Source organism: Schistocerca serialis, chromosome 5 (genome assembly GCF_023864345.2).
Source record: "Schistocerca serialis cubense isolate TAMUIC-IGC-003099 chromosome 5, iqSchSeri2.2, whole genome shotgun sequence".
NCBI classification, from domain to species: Eukaryota; Metazoa; Arthropoda; class Insecta; order Orthoptera; family Acrididae; genus Schistocerca; species Schistocerca serialis.
The window spans coordinates 24,037,586-24,055,676 of NC_064642.1; positions in this window are offsets into that span (position 1 = coordinate 24,037,586).

Sequence of the window (18,091 nt, forward strand, 5' to 3'; positions counted from 1 at the left end):
CTCCTCAAATACCCAACGAGTCACGCAGTTTTTGAAATGTTCATCCCAAGCCTCTGGGCCATCACAATTTGCCCTTGATCAAACTCAGATAGATCATGCATCTTCCCAATTCTACAGACAGACAGCACGCCCACCAAAATTACATGCACTGTGTGTGTGTCTAACTAGGAGTCATTCATCACCAGGTGATGCTGCTTTCCCTTGGATGGGTTTATATTGATAGTAGGTCAGTGGTCATAATGTTCTGGCTGATTTGTGTACACTTCTCTGCAAGATACAACTTTAAACAATTCAAAAAAATTAATTCCTTTTCTTCCTCAATTGAGTTCACTAACTTGTTAAAAAACGTTTTGCCCACTTGGTTTGAACTTTCATTGTCTTGTGTAATAATGTTCCTTTCCTCTCGTTGCACAGTCATGTAAGTCTGTATTTAAGAGGTATTTATCATCTGCTCTTGTTGCCATAGTATTCCATATATACAGTGAGTACACTGTCATAACATTACAGTGTACTAAAGCACTATCTGGGTTGTATTTTTTTTATACACTTCACTTCTCTTTTCTAAATTCTAATATTCCTTTTAAGTCACCAGCTTGTATCTTACCCTATACAGAGTGATAAAAAAAAGTGTCAAATATTTCGAGAGGTGATATTGCCCACCAAATGAAGAAAGAAACAATAAACAATAATTCTAAAATACATACCTTCAGATATATGAGCACTTCTTCATCTTCGATACTGTGAAACCCATCTCTCCTACTGCGAACTCTTTGCTTTCCATATTTTGGGAGAAGGTAGTATGGATCAAAGCAAGAAAAAAAGTCCAGTAAACATTTGCTTTAAAATGAATATGTGTTTCACAGAAGTGACACTGGAGGTGCTCATAGCTCTAAAGGTATGCACTTTTGAGCCCATGTTGACTAGACAGTTCGACACAAGATGCCAGTCAATCAGCCTCATCAATTTTGAAATGGGTGGAGAATAGCGCAATTGCTCACAAACTGCACAGGGGGAAAAAGGGTACCATGTAATGTTTACTACAAAAATTACTGATAAGACAAAGAAAACATTGATTATCTAAAAAGCGGATAATTAATTGGTCACCAGCCATTAGGGCAATGAATCTCCAGAATCTTGAGATAGGTAATGGGAAAGAAACTTAAGCATATAATCATTGGAGTGGCAACACACTTTTCCACAGCACAACAGTTCAGTTCACAAGAAAATAAATGAATCAGAAAGCACTGAGTCTGCAGTTACTTATTCTGAAATATTAAATTTTGAAAGTAAAATTAAACAGAGTTACTGGTTAAATGAATGACTGGCTTAACTTAAACTTTGTTACATAAAAAAAGGACTTTCAGTAACCTCAGTGTAACGTAAAGCAAAATTTAGAAATAGGCAAGCAATTTACTTTTGATTATCGAAAGATTGAATTGAATTTACTTGAAGCAAATGAGCAACTGATTTTACTTTTAAAATAACAACACAATACATAACAAGCCAACAAATGTCACTCGCTAAGCGAAATACATAATAAATGAAATTGTAAACTCTTAATTTGTGCTGTATCTTTAGTTATAAGTTTTGCCAGTGAAATTTTATGTTACTTTAAGTAGCCTCTGTTTTGCAATACCAGAATAAACAGTTACTGAAGCAGAAAATTTAGACTGAAACTGGTCATTTGGAAACACACAAAACTGGCAGTGAATATTTGATCAATTTTCATATTCTTACAACACTCGGTGATTGCAGGGAAAGGGCCCTGCCTGGTAATAACATCTGAAGACAATGACAACACAGTTGACCTACAAATTGTAACTATTACAAGTGATTATTCAAGTCAGCCATACTTTGTGAAAGAAAATTGACTGCATTACTATATCTGTCACTTGACAGTCTTATGATATTGTAGCTGTGCAGTCGATGAAGAACGTAGCCGACGGCAATGCTGAGCTGCCGCTGTTGCTGCTGCTGCTGTCTGAGAACCCTGAGTCATCTCCAGAGCCACGGATAATTACGGGACAGACAACAGTTAGAACTGCAGCTTCCTCCGCCTGTCCACTCTACTGTGCTCTCAATACTTGTGGGTTAACGAATCAGACATGCCTCCACTGTCATTGCTATTGATACATTAAATAAAGTTCCCTTGGCTATTACCCAGCAATTTACAATATTTTCATTATAATTACAATCAATTATATACAGTCAGAAATAAATACACTATTACATCAATTTATTATTAAACAGAGTTCCTATAATGCAGCTCACAGCTTCAGAATCATAAGTACAGTATAAGTTATCAATGGATTTTAAACGGAAAAAATTTTGGATGGTGCAGAAAGTATTTTATATGCATTTTCAGTGTTACGCACTCCAGATTCACAAATTCAAAGAATGATTTTAATTCTCTCTTGTTTTGGCTGAGATAGGGAAGTAATTATATACCTTTAAGACTAGATTGTAAACATCAACATCTAATCTGTCAATTGAAAACTTAATTGTGATATGTACAGCATAATTAGAATAATTAGCTTACAATAAATTACAGATTTTATTTCTTAGTGATTAATACATGAAATCCGTTTTTCCAAATTTCACATTGGCATTCTCCACAGTAAGAAGAACACATAATTCACATCCAAATTGTGGTTTCCTAAGCTATGTCATACCAAATCAGTAATTGTCATTGATGTTCCCTCAGCATTTTCTACCAAATCTAGAAGTTTATTCTGTACTCCCTTTGCATCGAAGTACCTAACACAAACTGGGAACATTTTTTGATGGCTTTTATTTGAGGCATCGACTGCCAATGAAAATTGTTGAAGTCTTTTCTAGGCACCTTAAAATATATACAAACTTGTTAACACTTTGAGGAGCAAGAACATCATTTCAGCTTTGGTGGGTCCATATGAAAGTTTGAAAGCAATTGCAGAATACTAAAAATGTGGGAAACAAGTTTTGTTTCCACAGGCCAGACATGAATAATTTAGGTTATGTTTCACTGCATGATACACTAAACAAAGCTCAGTCTTTACTGATTAAGTTAACATAATAGCTCAGTAGCTTATTTGAGTTTGGATGTCTCTTGTACTGTGCAAGTTGCCTCAGGTCACATTTTCCACTGTGTGAAATACTATCATGTGTACTACACAAAGTACAAAATCCTTGGCTCTAGTCTGGGCCTGACTTTACCTATGAAAACATATCTTCCCATTTTTAAGATAATTTGCTTATGTTTGGACTGAGATTCAAAATTTTTTTCATGGAGGAGTCTTTGAAGGATCTTCTTCACCCTCAAACATATTTAACTTCAAAACTAATGTTGTTGCTAAGACATGGATTAAGAATAAGACTTTGAACCACACTTGAATCAAACTGGAGACGCTGGAGAAAATAATGTAAATTAGTATCAATGGTTGTTGCTTCTGTTTGGAAGCTCAAACATTGCCAATATTCAGGAAATTCAACAACATAGCAAATGAAAGTTAACAATATCATTTTTTGGGTAGATAAGTTGTAATATTACATTTATTCCATAAAATGTAATATGTAACAGAATTATTCACTCCATGAAAAAAATAAACAGAGGAAGAAATTTTGAGATACTCCATCCTGTCTGTTTATCTGTGGTTACAAAAGATCAATAGCTGTTTTTATGTTAGTAAAGTAAACAAGTATGAGCAAGAGCACAATTTAACCTCATTTCAATTAAGTGACAATAATGTAAACTTATATTATATGAGCTAAAGTGCTGTTTCATTAAACAATAATAAAACAAACTTTCATTGTGTCACTCTGTAGAAACATATAAGTGTTACCCAAGATAATGACTGACCAGAAAATTAAACAGCGCATTTGCATCAGATGCTTATTGAATAATTAATTATCTTGTACATAGCTGCCTCACTGTAGGATTGTGCTAACAAAATAATAAAGGAAAAGCTATGAGCTCAAAATTGCAAAAAATATCAATGGAATGGTATAAGACAATGTTATTTGTGGTTGGTGCACTTTATACATAGACACTCCCAAATGAGAGTTAAAAGAATAGTGTGAGCACAGAAGACCAATGCAACTTCCACTTGATAAGAGACAATAATAGTTCAGTACACTGCCACTGTCATTATTTTGTCAAGGCAAAATGGAACAATGTGATAACCTAGTTAAGATGATGTAGAAGAATAGACTCAGCAAAACTTAAACAAAAGTTAATGAACTGGGAATAGCAGTTACACTGGTGCCTGGTTTTCCAAAATGGATGACAATATAGAACAACATAGTAACGAAAATGGAAATAAATAGAGCGACAAAATTAAGCTCTGAGAAGATAATAAACTGAAGATATTCTGGAACTAGAAATGATATGATGACCTTATCAGGAAAAATATGTGCTTCTAATCATTAGGACAACAAGGATGGAAAAGATAGAAAGCATGTAAGAGAAACAAATGAGTACCAAGCCAATAATTTTTTTCAAAACTGAAGCAAAAAAGATTGCATGAAAATTCACTCTGAGGACTTTATATTAGTGGCTGATGACACTGGAAACAACATCAAATAATCAAAAAAATCTGTATCAGATGCCAGTAGCAAACATTTAACAGCTCCACCACAAAGGTAAGGAAAGCATATGAAAATGGCCACTGATACCATGAACGCCATGAAATAAAGACTGAAAATAAGGGTAATTAAAATATATTAGATGAAGGTCCTGCATGCACGAGAATATCAGGAAGTGAAACAGGCTAATGACATTCAGAATATGAATCCTCAGCTGAGGCATCACTGATAAACTGGAATAATTTTTAATTTTGATCCTCAAATATATCAGGGTATGCAATGGAGCAAACCCAGAACATTGCAAACAATAAACGTAAACAGACTCTTGATTAAAGTAAAAATTTCAGATTTTCTATACTGTTACATTGCTAACACAGCTATTTTATGGGAAGTCCATACAGAAGAAATATAGGTAGCAGGCAATAAACTGTACTGAATGTTGCCATGACTGGCTGTAGTGGTATGGACACACTAGTGAGAGGGAAATCTGTTATTTTGAGCAATTCACTTGGAATATGGTGAAATATCTGGACTTCTTTCTGGCAGAATAACAACAAATATACAGAGTGAGTCAAAAAGGACTTTACACTTTGGAATGAATTAATTAAGATAACTTACAGAAGCAGAAGATGTATCATTTTGTGGCAAACAACCTCAAGTTTCACATAAAACTGTCAAGTTCATTCCGGTTCCATGTGACTATCATTTGTGGTGTGGCACACCTCCTATCAGTCAATTTCTTCCCACAATCATTGCAGCAAATCTGGCAAAAATTCTACAACTGTGGTGTAGATTCGATTTTTCAGGTCTGCTAAATTGTTTAGTATGGAGGAACATACTCGTACATACAGTCTTTAACGAAATCCCAGACAAATCTACATTCAACAGCTATTGAAGAGTTTGTTTCATGAAATCAAAACACAAAGTGAGCACAAACCCACCAGTGCATTATAACTGTGCACTTGGCTGGTGCTCCAGGTAGAGGAATGGGGTAAACTGATGCACAGGTTCTTTATTGTAAAATGACGCACCTACAGGTAAAATCCTCCCCCCACCCCCCACCCCATGAACCATGGACCTTGCCATTGCTGGGGAGGCTTGCATGACTCAGCGATACAGACAGCCATACCGTAGGTAAAACTACGACAGAGGGGTACCTGTTGAGAGGCCAGACAAACGTGTGGTTCCTGAAGAGGGCAGCAGCCTTTTCAGTAGTTGCACGGGCAACAGTCTGGATGACTGACTGATCTGGCCTTGTAACATTAACCAAAATGGCCTTGCTGCGCTGGTACTATTAATGGCTAAAAGCAAGTGGAAACTACAGCTGTAATTTTTCCCAATGGCATGTAACTTTGCTGTATGGTTAAATGATGATGGCACACTCTTGGGTAAAATATTCTGGAGGTAAAATAGTCCCCCATTCAGATCTCCAGGTGGGTGACTACTCAGGAGGATGTCATCAGGAGAAATAAAGCTGGCATTCTATGGATCAGAGTGTGGAATGTTAGATACCTTAATCAGGCAGGTAGGTTAGAAAATTTAAAAAGGGGTATGGATAGGTTAAAGTTAGATATAGTGGGAATTAGTAAAGTTTGGTGGCAGGAGGAACAAGACTTCTGATCAAATGAATACAGGATTATAAATACAAAATCAGATGTGGGTAACGCAGGAGTAGGTTTAAGAATGAATAAAAAAGTAGGAGCATAGGTCAGCTACTAAGAACAACATAGTAAACACATTACTGTAGCCAAGATAGACAAGAAGCCCATGCCTACAACAGTAGTGCAAGTTTATGTGCTAACTAGTTCCGCAGATGCTGAAGGGATTGAAGAAATCTACAATGTGATAAAAGAAATCATTCGGATAATTAACAGAGACAAAAATTTAATAGACATGGGGGACTGGAATTCGATAGTACAAAAAGGAAGAGAAAGAATAGTAGTAGCTGAATATGGAATGGAGTTAAGGAATGAAAGAGGAAGCCACCTGGTAGAATTTTGCAGAGAGCATATCTTAGTCATAGCTAACACTTGGTTTAAGAATCTCAAGGGAAGGTTGTATATGTGGAAGAGGCCTGGAGACACTGGAAGGTTTCAGATAGATTATATAATGGTAAGACAGAGATGTAGGAACCAGGTTTTAAATTGTAAGATATTTCCAGGGGCAGATGTGGAGTCTGCTCTGAACTGTAGATTGAAACTGAAAAAACTGCAGAAAGCTGGGAATTTAAGGAGATGGGACCTGGATAAACAGAAAGAGCCAGTGGTTGTAGAGTGTTGCAGAGAGAGCATTAGGGAATGACTGACAGGAACAGGAAAAAAGAAATACAGTAGAAGAAGAATGGGTAGCTTTAAGAGATGAAATAGTGAAGGCAGCAGAGGATCACGTACATAAAACGACGAGTGCTAGCAGAAGTCCTTGGGTAACAGAAGAGATATTGAATTTAATTGATGACAGGAGAAAATACAAAAATGCAGTCAATGAAACAGGCAATAAGGAATACAAATGTCTCAAAAGTGAGATTGACATGAAGTGCAAAATGGCTAAGCAGGGATGACTAGCAGACAAATGTAAGGATGTAGGGGGCATATATCACAAGGGTAAGATAGATACTGCCTACAGGAACATTAGGGAGACGTTTGGAGAGAAGAGAAACACTTGTATGAATATCAAGAGCTCAGATGGAAAACCAGTTCTAGGTAAAGAAGGAAAAGCAGAAAGGTGGATGGAGTATATATAGGGTCTATACAAGGGCATGTACTTGAGGACAATATTATGGAAATGGAAGAGGACATATGTGAAGATGAAATGGGAGATATCATATTGCGTGAAGAATTTGACAGAGCACTGAAAGACATAAGTCAAAAAAAGGCCCTGGGAGTAGACGATGTTCCATTACAACTACTGATAGTCTCAGGAGAGCCAGTCCTGACATAACTCTACCATCTGGTGAGCAAAGATGTAAGAGAGAGGCGAAATATCCTCAGACTTCAAGAAGAATATAATAATTCCAAACCCAAATAAAGCAGCTGTTGACAGGTGTGAAAATTACTGAACTACTAGCTTAATAAGTCACAGCTGCAAAATACTGGCATGAATTCTTTACAGACAATGGAAAAACTGGTAGAAGCCGACCTTGGTGAAGATCAGTTCGGATTTCGTACAAATGATGGAACATGTGAGGCAATACTGACTCTAAGACTTATCTTAGAAAATAGATTAAGGAAACGCAAAGCTACATTTCTAGCATTTGTAGACCTAGAGAAAGCTTTCGACAGTGTTGACTGGCATATTCTCTTTTAAATTCTGAAGGTGGCAGGGGTAAAATACAGGGAACGAAAGGCTATTTATAATCTGTACAGAAACCAGATGGCAGTTATAAGAGTCTAGGGGCAAGAAAGGGAAGCAATGATTGGGAAGGGAGTGAAACAGGGTTGTTGCCTATCCCCAATGTTATTCAGTCTGTATATTGAGAAGGCAGTGAAGGAAACAAAAGAAAAATTTGGAGTAGGGATTAAAATCCAAGGAGAAGAAATAAAAACTTTTAGGTTTGCTGATGACACTGTAATTCTTTTGGAGACAGCAAAGGACTGGAAGAGCAGTTGAACGGAGTGAACAGGAGGATATAAGATGAACATCAACAAGAGCAAAACAGTGATAATGGAATGTAGTCTAATGAAATCAGGTGATGCTGAGGGAATTAGATTAGGAAATGAGACACTTACTTTTGACTGATGACTTTTGGTATCTGTGGAGAGAAATAACTGATGATGGTCGAAGTACATCTACATCTACATCCATAATCTGCTAGCCACCTGACGGTGTGTGGCAGATATAAAATGTAGGCTGGCAATGGTAAGAAAAGCGTTTCTGAAGAAGAGGAATTTGTTAATGTTGAATACAGATTTGTCAGGAAGTATTTGTACGGATTGTAGCCGTGTATGGATATGGAACATGGACAATAAATAGTTTAGACAAGAAGAGAATAGAAGCTTTCGAAATGTGGTGCTACAGAAGAATGCTGAAGATTAGATGAGTAGTTCATGTAACTAATGAGGAGGTACTGGATAGAATTGGGGAGAAGAGGAATTTGTGGCACAACTTGACTAGAAGAAGGGATTGCTTGGTAGGTCATGTTCTGAGGCATCAAGGGATCACCAATTTAGTATTGGAGGGCAGCGTGGAGAGTAAAAATCGTAGAGGGAGCCCAAGAGATGAATACACTAAGCAGATTCAGAAGGATGTAGGGTGCATTAGTTACTTGGAGATGAAGAAGATTGCACAGGACAGAGTAGCATGGAGAGCTGCATCAAACGAGTCTCTGGACTGAAGACCACAACAACAACAACAACAACAACAACAACAACCGGTAAAATGTGCCTGCAGCTCTCATTGTCACTATAAACTGAAGTTACTGGAAAAGTGTGACTTGAACGGATGTGCAGGATGTCTTGCAGACATAGGTGCATATTGTGCCGTCAAATCAGTGAGTGAAAGAGGACACATTATGGGCATGAGAGAATGTGATACATTCATCTGGGAAATTGCTGCTTGTTTGGGGCGAAGTGTTTTGGCAATGCGACAGGTATGTGCAGAATGGTCCATGAAGGCCGTAGAACAAGACGAGATAGGTCAGGTCGCACGAACCAGGTAATCCCCCCACCATCCCAAGAAGATCAAAACCTCATCTGAATGTCTTTTCAGGACAGATCTGTGTCCTCCTCAACTCTGGCGCAACAGTGTAACACGTTGTACACTATCAGAGGCGACAATACATAGTTGTTTATTTAGGCATGGATAACGTGTGTGATGTCCACTACTCCATATACCACTGACGAATGTGCAGAAACATGCTAGATGGCAATGGAGTATGGAACGACGTTCTGGGGCCAGGGATGGCATGAGATATTTCTAGACAAATCCAGGTTCTGTTTGTTCGAAAATGATGGACGCATTTTGGTTCACTGTACACAGGGGGGAGCAGCATCATAGCGACTGCATTCACAGAAGACATACAGTGCCAACTCAATTGTTCTGGTGTGGGTTGCTATTGGGTACGACCATAAATCACAGTTGGTGCCTGTCCAGGGCACTGTGAGCTGTGTGACCTACGTGAATGACATCCTGCAACCCATAGCCATACCTTTGCTGCACAACACCCCAGACCATATTTTTCAGCAAGACAATGCACAGCCACTTGTTACTGCACGAACACGTGCGTTCTTGGTGTAACAGGATGTTAGCCTTTTGATCTGGCTCGCCAGATCATCAGACTTGACACCATCCGTAAACATGTGGGATATGGAGAAACGACAGGTTCAGCGCTATGACGCATTTCCAACCACCACAGATGAACTTTGCAACCAGTGAATGCAGCATGGATAATGCCATTCGCGCCTCATACGCACCGATGCCATCACGCATGGAACAAGTTATCAGAGCTCATAGTAATCATGGTGACTGAATTGCTAATCATTTCTGCAGAAAATTCTAATGTACATGTCCTGTGAATACGAACGTCCTCTCTCTAGTCATTCAACGTGTTCTGTCTTTTTCTAAACATGAGTGTATTAAATTTGGTTTGGTATGGCGATACAGTCTTTGGAGAAAACGTTCTCAGTGAACTTGCCGTGACAAACTCGGGTAAAATCCCAAGCTCTGGATGACTACATTTGTCATCGTCGTCAGAGCTCTGTCTGACAAGTGAAACTGGCGTGGCTCCTACTTATATACACCCAGAGAACGACGTATGAGTGGCTGTATTACATTTTTGTATCTTTTTGAGTGGTAACTAGTCTATCCAACAAGTAAGTGTTCAGACTTTAATTATCTGCTGCTTACATTAGAAAAATATTATTGATAGTATTCACAATTTTGAGACTATCTTTGATTAGTTCATTATTAGCCTTAAAAATATCCTCAGTTTCCTGATTCCACTTTACTGACAAAGTCTTTACCACAGAAATATAGTTTATGTTGTTTCTGAAATAGGGTATTTTTTTTCAGAATGAAATTTTCAGTCTGCTGCACAATGGTTCAATGTATTTTTTGCTCCAGAATGCATGTAATGGTTAGATGTTAATCATATCCCGTAGAATGGCTGTTCAAAGTCCCATCTCACAAACTAGATTTAGGTTTTCCGCAATTACCACAAATCGCTAAGGCCAAGGGTGAGATGGTTTCTTTGAAAGACCACGCCCGACGTATTACCCTTTCCATGGCCGGCGCAAGCTCAAGTGCCGCCTTGTGCTGAAGGATCATACTTTCTCAGGTTTTCATCAGAATCAAAGCTACCAGTATTTTATTAAGATGAAACATGGATTCACACGCATTATACAGTAAATAAATGTTGCCAAAGTCAGTGTGCAAGTAGTATTGCCAAACAAAAGTGCCGGTCAGAGTTTAATTGTTCTTCATGCAAGCGGAGACAGGTGTTTCATGGCTCAAACACCAAAACGTCCGACTATCACTAAGAAACGGATAGCAAAAATTTTCAAAAATACGTCGAAGCCCAACTTATGCCAGGCTTATTCGCAATGTCTTTATCCCTCGTAATTACTCGCAGCGTATTTACCCATTCTGAATACTTCTAGCCACTGTAGGTGTTGGACATGTTTGACTGTAGTAATGTTCAACCATTTTTTTCCATAATGGGGGAAGGATAAAATAGATAAAATACTCGGAAACTTCCATTGAAGGGCTCGGCAAAATTGCTTCAGGCTTAACATGTTACCGCAGTATCGGACATTGCATTCGAATTTCCAAATTAGATTTCGTCTTCTGCAAAATTAGTTGCGAGTAAACGCACGGCGTGTAACAGGCTGGCAGCGCTCCACTCATAAGAATACTGGCGTGTACGCCAGACTGCTTCCCACTTCCTGTTCCTCCGGCGTAAACACGACAGTGCTGCCACAGTGGCATCCCCTTGTTTAATAGGGGCGGCCGGCAGGTAGTCGAGGTGCCATGCCACAGTTCCCGAAGCCGCTCCCTCCGAGGTTTGGTTTCGAATCCCCTCTTGGGCATGAATGTATAAGGGGCGGGGGCGGCAGACTTGCCGCCCCTCGGAAAGTGCGGCCGCACGTTTCGCACGTGCCTTTCGCCGGTCCTGACCCTTTCCTTCCCCAATCTGAGCTTCTACTCCAACTGTAATTACATTGTTGTAGACAGGAAAATGCCTGAATTATAAATCTATGACGAATGTCCTTAGAATTTTACAGTTCAGTTTGTAATATGATTTAACCCTGTAACCCTCCATGTCCACTGATGCTTATTCTGAATAATTTGGTGATTCTATTCGTAGCGCAGAATTTAGAAGCATTAACCACATAAATGCATTAACTTTTTGGAATTTTTTTCGAAGCTTATAACCTATGCCGATGTTACAGAATATATTTCATTTTTCATTTACGCCAAGTGTGTTGTGCAGATCATTCTTTGAATCTAAATTTCACAAATATATGTTGAAGTCGCCAATTCTGTCAAGTCCCTGGGCGCCACATTTGCTAACGTCTAGTCCCTGTCGTTCTACGGATCTAATTAATTAATGTACGAGTTGTAATGCAAATTCGTCTTTGACCTGAGTAAAGGATGTCAAAGATTCGCATATCTCTACCTCTAAAAGATTTCCGGAACCGGTTTTGATTATTTTAACACAGAAAAACATGTCACTTGACTGATCCGATTTTTCTGACTCATCCATTTTTCTTTCAGTTTTAATCATTTCTTGTTATTTGCGTGTCTTCCTTTCGGGCTCCAGGGGTCTCCTATTATCGGACCCCAGGGCACTGAGCAGGGTCCTACAGCCCAGTTACACTGCTCGCTATAATTAGCCTGTCTTGCCCTCCCGGTTTTACGGGACTGGTGCTTAGGGGTCTGCCATCTCTTTCTCGCATAATAAATGGTCAAAGAAACTTTGCTACGTAGGTTTTCGAGGGATAATTGGCGCCTGCCTTTAGTGATTTGCCGGTTTACGGTTTTTTGTACTCCTTAGACGTTCTTGCGTGAGTCAAACAAACCCTTGATCATTACTACGAGCATATCTGAGCAACTCGTAATTGTTGGTAGTAACCAATCAGATGATAGTACACGAGAGAACAACTCAATATTATAATATTGGTTATTACAAATCTCTGACCTTTTTTTTTCGAAACCGCACGATTTCCGCGTTTGTGATAAGGTTGTGAAGTAATACCACAGCTTAAATTGTTGTGGCTGAAGCGAGCAGCAGTTACATTTATAGTCTTGCTTATCACGAATTTGTGGCTGTTTTATCCAAATATCTCACGATTTCCGAGGTTGTGGTTAGATAGGAACCTCTGTGAACAGCTTAAATTTCTGCGAGTGAAACAAAACATCAGCTAGTTAAATTGCTGCGAGTGAAATAGAATATCAGTAAACTTCATTTACGAAGCAAAGGAAATTACGAACGAGATTCTCATATGCTGCATCCGACTGATAATTCGTACTTTGACTATCCATCATTCATCGTGCGAACCGTACCAACAACATAATTCAACGGAAAAATCCGCCGACACCATAAGTGCACTTTTACTGGTACGGAACTAATACTACTACTTCTGTGGGTGTGGGGATCGAGGGGGAGGGGGTCCTGCCCCACCATTTGTGCTGTCCATCAATATATACATACATACTCCGCAAGTCATTGTAAAGTGTGCAACGGAGAGCGCTTTGTGTCAGTATCATTGATTTTCCGTCCTGCTTCACTTACGTCTTGAGCGATGGAAAAACGACTGTCCAAATGTAACCGGACGCGCTACAGTCTCTGTTATCTTACTGCCATGACTCCCACACGAAAGCTACTATGGTAGCAGCACAATGTCTTTCTCGAACTCTGATTCTCTAAATTTACCTAGAAGGGCTTCATAAGAAGTGCATCGCTTTTTTTTCACAAAGAATTCCTTTTACAATCCCTGAACATGCCTGTTACACTTTCGTATGGTCTACAATCATACCTGTCACGATCCTAGCACTGCCACTCTGATGTTACCCCTGCTTGATAAGCACTACGAACACAGAAGCAATACTCCAGAATTGGCCGCACTATCGTCTGGTATACGAGTTTGTTTTCAGATGCATTGCATCATCCCAAAATCGTTCCATCAAATCTAAGTCTCTGATTCGTCTCCCGTAATACTGCACTGATTTTATGTGATCGTCCTATATCATTGTAGCTTCTTAATATTAGCCTAAACACTTATGATATGCTCGAGGTGTTCAACACTAATGTTTCTATTGTGTTCTTTCTATTTGTTATAGGCATTATCTCGCATTAACTACATTTAAAAAGAACTGCCAATCATTACACCCATTGGCAATTTCGTCGAAGTAAAAGGCACTTTCTTGCGATCGTTCAACGATGATACCTTCGTGTATCGCCAGCGAACCATCTGGTAGTGCTACTGATTTTATCTGATAAGTCTTACGGCCTATACATACACTGACAATATCAAACGTCCTGCGAGGCTCACCGAATGTACATCAGTAAACACTTCCGGGCTAAGTTGCCGTGGTCGATCTGTAGAACTTCTTCTCCCTGACGTTTCGTTCTTAACTACGGAGAACATCTTCCGAGGTGAGTCGTTGACTCAGGGAGAAGAAGTTCTACAGATCGACCACGGCAACTTAGCCCGGAAGTGTTTACTGATGAAGACGCCGGCCGTGAAAGCCTACATGGAATGATTCACCGAATGTAGTCCTCTATAATGTACTGGGTTTTATTTCTCAAATATTACTCGAGACAGTCACATGTTTGCGAAGATTTTCCATGTGATAGCAGCTTAGTTAGGAGTTGAAAATGCGGTACCTTCCGGAAATCTAGGAAGACGACATCTGGCTGTTCATCACTATCTACTGTCTGCAAGGTATCGTGCACAAAAAAGCAACACGTTTTGCTCACGAGAGGTTTTTCCAGAATTCATTGAGAGGAGCTTGTTTCCCTCCCCAGAAATGTCGTAATGCTTGAGCGCAGTATATGCTCTAGGAGCCTGCAACGGGCGGGCATCAGCGATATTGGTTTGTAATTATTTGCTTTCGAGCTTTTACCTTCTTTGTGAACAGCAATGATCGAAGCCTTTTTCTGGTCATGTAAGACTGTGCACTGTGTATGTTCCGCGTTTCCTAAGTTACTGGACCGATTTCAAACACATTTGGTACACATACCCCCTTACTGTCACACAACAATATCTGTTGTGGTAAGGACCACCTACCTGTCTTAAACAATCACATATGTGAAAGTCTGCAGTATCATGTAAGACGTTTAAATTTATTACTTGTGTGCTACCAACTCTATTCGTAATGAATTTCTCAGACAGTGTCCACATATGCCGCTAAATGCACCTACAAAATAATACCATGGTACAACACACAGTTCTGGAGATGTAACGTCATAAACACCGAGATACGTGAAAAAATGCCGCATCATGCAAGTAGCTTTGGTCATTCCTTCATTAATTTTCAGGCTCATCTTCTCTACACTCAGTTTTAGAGCTGAGAATGTACTTCGTAGATCTCTAAATGTTTTACTCATTAGGTCCAAATCATCTGCATATCCCAGCAGTTGTACAGACTTATAGTAGATATTACCTCTTGTGTGGATACCCAATTCACGTACCACATTTTCAAGTGCCAGATTGAGGAGCAGGCAGGAAAGCCCATCCCCTTGTCCTAGCCCAGTGCATGTGGAAAACTGCATTGATAGCCTAGACTGCACTCACACAGTACACTGGTGGCGCCGTGCGGTGATCGCTGTCAAAAGCGCCAACTTCCTAGGCACCCGAAATTTCCGCAGTGCCTCATAAAGTTTAGCCCAATTTATTGTCTCATATGCAGATTTCAAATCAATGAAAAGATGGTACACACCAACAATAAATTCGTTGGTCTTTTCTACTATTTGCCAGAGAGGTATCTTACAAACAATTTCTGTATCCACGTTTTAAGAACATTTTGTTATTGATAACACGGAAGGAAATATTGGTATTTCAATGTACAGTGCTTTTGGAAGCTCAGGTCAACTGAAGAATGGGATACAACCCATTAGCTTTGAGCGATAACGTCATACTTAATCCATAGATATTAATGTATTTATTTTCGAGCTGTAGATAATAAATTATTGTCTATGGCGAGGTGTCATCACTGTAAATTGATATAAATGAATGTGTTTTTAAAAGATAACGCTAGACATTGTGTACGATTTTCGTCGCTTGTATTAATTTAACCTCTTCAGGGATATTGGTTCATAAGTGGCCATTAACCTTATGCTGAATATATTGAAGAAAATGAGGTCCTGTAATGGGCAGTGGTTACATTTGTGGCCATCGTGTTCCCATAAGTTGGCTAGCCTGTCCCTAGTTCATTATCTTTGACTGTTCAAATGGTTCAAATGGCTCTGAGCACTATGGGACTTAACAGCTGTGGTCAGCAGTCCCCTAGAACTTAGAACTACTTAAACCTAACTAACCTAAGGACATCACACACATCCATGCCCGAGGCAGGATTCGAACCTGCGACCGTAGCAGCCGCGCGGTCCCGGACTGCGCGCCTAGAACCGCGAGACCACCGCGGCCGGCTTTTGACTGTTATGGTGAGAAATGTTTTTATATCTGTGGATAGTCAGCGGCTGCCTGTTGTTCAGTACATGCATTTGAAATCATAATTTACACTTTTTTGCAGTAGAAGTTTTCGTCTACAATTTTTTATTGTGTGCTTTGAACATTTATTATTATAATGTGACTGTTGAAACAGTGAGATCTGGTAACTATTTTGTATAAATCGACTGTTTACAAACGTACACATTTGTGGACACAGTGCAATAGGTGACATAACCTGAAATACAACGTAACCACCAGTGTGTAAATCGTAAAATACCATTTTTGTCACTTTGTTACTTTCATTTATTTTACAGTTTCTCTTCCAACATTATTAGAAATGACTCGTAGGAAAACATTGAACCCAGACGAAATTTTACTCATTTTATATTCTGTTGATGATAGTTCCGATTTGGATGTAATTACAAGTCATGAAGGCAGTGACATTCCTGATGACAATTCTGATGATGATATTGTTGTTGGTGATGACATCGTAGCTAATGGCGATTTAGCTGTTGATAGCGCAATTCAGTCAATAACAGTGTTGACCAATACTGCAACTACAAGTTCCACAGTTTCGAATTCTCTAACATCTTCCCGTATTATATTGTACCCAAACAAGAACAATGACTTTGTTGGTAACATTCCTGCATTTTGTGGCGTTTACAAAAGTAATAGTGATTCTTCAGTAGAAAAGACACCATATTTTTACTACTGCAACATGTTCACTCCTGAAGCACTGGATGTGATAGAGAAGCAACACAGTATGCTTTTTCAAATGGTGAATGCGATTTCTCTGTCTCAGTAAGTGAAATTCGTTGCATCTTAGCTATTAATTTTATTATGACATATATAAAGTACCCAGCCTATTGTAGGTACTGGTCAAGTAGCTCAGCTTTGAGAATGGATCTTATTGCTGACATCATGTCACTGAAGAGATTTGAGAAAATAAAAATGTATTTACATTTTGTGGACAAAGACGAAATCCCTGAAAACAACACTGACATACTTTGTGAAGGTGAAACCAATTTTGGACATACTGAAAGAGACATTTTCATGGACTGTAACTCGTACTGAATATCAATCTATAGATGAAATGGTTATCTCCTTCAAGGGCAGAAGCAGGGCAAAACAGTAATTAACTCTAAACCCAAAAAGCGGGGATTCAAAGCAAGGGTGCGCTCTAGCTCAGATGGATACGTGACATTTTTTGAGATTTACCAGGGAAAAGGCAGGAACAGAATAACACACTGACTCCTAACGTTGGTCCTATTGCGAACACTGTTGTAAAATTGTGCCAGTGGTTAGCAGGAAAGAATCACAAGATCATTATTGACAATTTATTCACAACAATCCCATTGCTTCCGTATCCAAAGCAAAAGAAAACTCATGTATTGGAAACCATAAGGTCGAACAAACAGACGGTAGGGCGCAGAGAGTAAATTGACCAACAGCAAAGCTCTAATGAAATCAGGTCGAGGTTCAATGTCTATTGCTACTTCTAATGACAATATTACAGTTGTGCGATGGGTGGATAGGAACATTGTCCACATGCAATCTACTTTTGCTGGAGGGACACCAACTGATTCTGACAAAAGATAGGATGTGAAGAACCATGCTCACATGATATAGAGAGGCCATATGCTGTAGCATCTACAACAAATTCATGGGCGGAGTAGACATGACTGACCAGATGGTTGCACACTACCATCATACAACGAAGTGCAAAAAGTTTTATTTGAGAATATTTTTCCACTTTGATAATGTGGCACTAGTAAATGCATGGATTCTTTACAAAAGAGACAATGAAGGGAATATTTCTTTTGTGGAGTTCAAGGCATCAATTGCTACAACACTTATAGAGCTTGGAAGCCTGCAAAGGAAGTGTGGCAGATCATCAAACACCCCTGCCATGCTCACATGAA